Genomic DNA, 4,844 nt, shown 5'->3' with positions numbered 1-4,844 from the left:
CCCCCCCATCACCACCAAATCCATATGCTGATGTCCTTTCCCCCAGGACCTCAGACTGTGACTATATCTGGAGATGAGGCCTTTAAAGAGGTGATTAGGTTGAAATGAGGCCGTCTGGGTGAGTCCTAATCCAATCAGACTGGTATTCCTATGCGAGGAGAGAGTCTGGACACCCGGAGGTACCAGAGACACATGCACCAACAGAGGCCCTCTGCAGGCCAAGGACAGGGGCCTCTGGAGAAACCAGCTTTCTAACGCTTTGTTCTTGGACCTCTAGCCTGTAGAACTGTGAGAAAATAAATTTCTGATGTTTAAGCTGCCCAGCCCGTGGTATTTCTTATGTCAGCCCTAGCAAATAACTACCCCATCAGACCCAGATATTTGGTCAAACACCAGTCTAGATGTTTCTGTGAAGGTATAGGTTAGATGACATAAACATTTAACTGAGCAGACTTTTTTTCAATTTTTAAAAAAAATTTATTTCTGAGAGAGAGAGACAGAGTGAGCAGGGGAGGGTCAAAGAGAGAGGGAGACACAGAATCTGAAACAGGCTCCAGGCTCTGAGCTGTCAGCACAGAGCCCAACACAGGGCTTGAATCCATGAACCGTGAGATCATGACCTGAGCTGAAGTCGGCCGCTTAACCGACTGAGCCACCCAGGCGCCCCTAACTGAGCAGACTTTGAGTGACATTGTCCTCCATAATGAGGGTGGGCTTTATCCAATCAGTTGAAGGCCTGAAGAGAAATAGACTGAGGCTGCCCAAGAAGGTGGGAATTCTGCCTCCCGACAGCCTTTGGCCTCAGACTGCAACACTGACTTTCGTGTGGGTCTCCAGCCTGCCCTAAAGATTTTGGAACTGCCGGCCCCACGATCATAGGACCAATTCCTTAAGATAAAGACATCGTTATGTACATATATTGTGTGGGTCCTATTTTTTCAGAGAGCCCTGGCTAGTACAGATGTGCAGTATTGTCAGCCATTAGGGAAATCCTCATTGAAGCCACAGTGAGCTATCACTGCACACCTATCAGAACGGTCATCACAAAAAAATAGTGACCACATCTAACACTGGTGCAGGTGTGGAGAAACTGGATCTCTCGCACAGCGCTGACAGGAAGGTGGAATGGTAGGGCCACTCTGGAAAACTGTTTGGCAGTTTCTTAAAACAACTTAAACCGCAGGTTTTACGCAACATCTGTCCTCCCTGGCATTTGTCCCAGAGAGATGAAGACTTATGTCACTCAGAAACCTTCACGTCAATGTTTACAGCAATTTTCCTCATAACAGACAAACTGGAAACAGCCCAGATGTCCTTCAACGATTGAGTGTCAAACAAGCTGTAGAGCCTCCATCCCTGAGTGGCGCTCAGCAGACATGAGGAATGAAGTCTTCGGCGACCTGGGGTAACTCCCGGGAGATGGGCCAAATGAAAAAAAGTTCAATACCAAAATGGTACATACTGTGTGATTCCATTCATGTGATGTTCTTGACATGACAAGTTATAGACATGGAAAGCAGATTAGTGGTTGCCAGGGGTTGGGAAGGGGTTAGGGGTGGGAGTGAAGTGAGTGTGGCCACAAAATAGGAAACAAGGGGACTCCTGGTGGGGATGGAAATGTTCTGAATCTTGACTGTACCAACGTCAATGTCCTGATTTTGATATTATACTATAGTTTTGCAACATGTTACCTTGGGGGGAAATGGGGTCTCTCTGTGTTCTTTCTTTCTCTCTCTGTTTTGTTTTTTTTTTTAAGAGAAAAAACCCTTACATATAAGTTTATTTATTTTGAGAGAGAGAGAGAGAGACAGAGAGACAGAGAGAGAGAGAGAGCATGAGCAGGGAAGGGGCAGAGAGAGAAGGAGAGAGCAAGAATCTCAAGCAGGCTCTGCACCTTTAGCATGGAGCCCGATGCTGGGCTTGAACCCATGAATTGTGAGATAATGACCTGAGCCGAAATCAAGAGTCAGACACTCAACCCACTGACCCGCCCAGGTGCCCCACTCTTTTACTTCTCATAATTGCATTTGGATCTAAAATTGTCTCAGAAGAAAAAGTTTTACTTTAAATAAGATATATAATTTTAAAGTGGGCAAACGAGTTGAATCAACTTTCTTCCAAAGATGATATACAAATGGCCAATAAGCCCATGAAAAGATGTTTAAGGTCATTGGCCATCAGGGAAATGCACACCCACACCACGAGATACCACTTTACACCCACAGGGATGGCTATAATTAGATGGACTACCCCAGGTGTGAGGACGTGGCGACTGCTGGTGGGGGTATGAAATGGATCCAGCCACTTTTTCCATCCCTCACAATGACAGACGCAGCATTACTATGTGACATGGCAGTGTCTCTCCTAGGCATGTGCTCAGGAGAAATGAAAGAGTGTGACTGCACAAATGTCCACCAACTGGTGAATGAATAAATGAGATGTGATATGCACATATGATGAACTATTTCTAGAATAAGAAGAAATGAAATTCTGATACACACTGGATACAACATGGATGAACCTTAAGCACCATACGCTGAAGAAAAGAAGCCAGTGGCAGAACATCACATATTGTATAATTCCATGTATATGAAATGTCCAGAACATGTAAATCCACAAAGACAGAAAGTAGAAGGGTGGTAGCCTGGGGCTGGGGCAGGAGGGAATGGGAAGTGACTGCTAATGCTAGAAACACATTTTACACAGTACGACTATTTCATTGTACACTTTAAATAGGTAAATCGTATGCTATGTGAATTATATCTCAATAAATTGCTTTAAGGTATGCTGTACGGCCCTCTTAGGATATCCCCAAATGTCCTTTTGGACATTTTTCCCATCTTGTTCCAGTTTCAAAAGGCCAGACCTCCTAACTTAAAAATACGGTGAAATCTTTTTAGAAAAGCATTTACCCAAGTTTATCTAAACCTAGACAAGCACTTTAAAGACAAAGCACTTTGTGGCCCATCTGTACTACACCAGGTTCATCTGCACTACACATGCCCCCAATTTCTGGGCACTTGCACTTGGATGAACATGGATTCCCACGTCGGAGGCTGATCATCTCTCTCAACAGGGGAGGCGTTCTGGCGCCCAAGGCTACAACTATCACACGTTTCATTCGCGCAAACCAGCTGTGTGATTTTGTTGTAGCTGCATTTTGTTGTTTTCAGGCATTATTCGTGTCTTCTTAAGCTGATATCCTTGGCACCTAACAGTCCCGAAGCACTCCGTAGGCACCCAATATTAATTAATAAAACATTAAAAAATAAAAAAAATATTTGTTGAATGAATCAGAGCAGAGGGCAGGGAGGGAAGCCTGATCCATGTAGCTTTAAATTGCAGACTCTATTATTTCTATTCCTTTGGCATCAAAGACCAAAAAAAAAAAAAAAAAAGACAGCATCTTCTAAGGATCTCCGTGCCAGGGGATGGTATTGTTTAATTGTAGTGGATTTTTTAAAACTTCTTTTTGAATCTTATTCATATTTTGCTGTTTTTACATTGTTGTGGTGGTTTTAGATTCACCAGAGTGGCGTTTGACCCATTAAAAAGTCCTGTTACCATTGTCATAATTGTTTCCTCCAGATATGGTGACCATACGTATAAAAGTTACGCACAGGAGCTTACTAATAGCATTACTAAAAATACTTCAAATGCTTTACGAATAAGCCCTTTACAGTTATTGTTATAAAATGTGTGAAACAACATTACTTGTTACAATGAGGAGACCTGGAGTACATCTCTTAGTGTTTCATTAAACCCGGGGGCCCATCCGCTTCGAGGAGCTTCCTGTTGGAGGTGGATGGACAGCAGTGTACCTGGTCGTTGTCCACTGGCTCCAGCCTCTGGCCGCAAATTTACCAGAATGAAGCACACTCGAACACAATGTAGATGCTCGGCAAATATCTAAAATTCCCACCGTACTGGGGTGACTATGGTCTGAAGCATTTGATCCCATCTACTGCTATAATGCGGGGGTCACATTTCTGAGTGAGTTGGATTGTATCAGAAGGACCAGTAATCCGAGGAAATGGATGAATTAATGATTCAAATGGATCCACAGCGGCCTCCCTTCCAGCATTTAATGCACTCATCTTGTTTGGATGTTATATTGAACTTATTNAGAGAGAGAGGGAGACACAGAACTGGAAACAGGCTCCAGGCTCTGAGCTGTCAGCACAGAGCCCGACGTGGGGCTCAAACCCACAAACTATGAGATCATGACCTGGGCCAAAGTCGAACACTTAACCGACTGAGCCACCCAGGAGCCCCTGAACTTATTATCTTTCAAAAGATGAGAGTTTGGGCTACTTACCTACATTAAAAAAGAAAAGAAAAAAAAGCACCTGCTCTTGGAACACGTTCAGATGAATCTTCTACCCTACCTTATTCATTTGTTTGCTTGACAGCCAGGCATGAGAAGCCAGGTAACTTGCAGTTTTCCACCACAATTGAACTCCCCTCTAGTTCAGTTAAAATGCTAAATGTGTCGCACACACGCTTACCGCATGTTTTCCGTGACTGAGTGCAAAGCGGGTCTCTGGCCGCAGTCACTCTCCGCTGTAGCTGAGGAGGAGAGAGTGCTGGGCTCGCTCTAGGAGTAAAAGTGCTCCGCTAGTGGGCGCCTGGGGGGCTCAATCAGTTAAGGGTCCAACTTTTGATTTCAGTTCAGGTCACAATCTCACCGTTTGTGGGTTCAAGACCTGCACTGGGCTCCACGCTTGAGATTCTCTCTGTCTGCGCTTCCCCTGCTCATGTTCTCTCATTTCCTCTCTCTCTCTCTCTCTCTCTCTCAAAATAAATAAACTTTAAAAAAAAATCTTTACAAGTAAGAATAGTTT

Source organism: Crocuta crocuta, unplaced genomic scaffold (assembly GCF_008692635.1).
Source record: "Crocuta crocuta isolate KB4526 unplaced genomic scaffold, BGI_CrCroc_1.0 scaffold1300, whole genome shotgun sequence".
NCBI classification, from domain to species: Eukaryota; Metazoa; Chordata; class Mammalia; order Carnivora; family Hyaenidae; genus Crocuta; species Crocuta crocuta.
The sequence above is the reverse complement of the archived record's forward strand: the minus strand, read 5'-3'. Positions refer to the sequence as shown.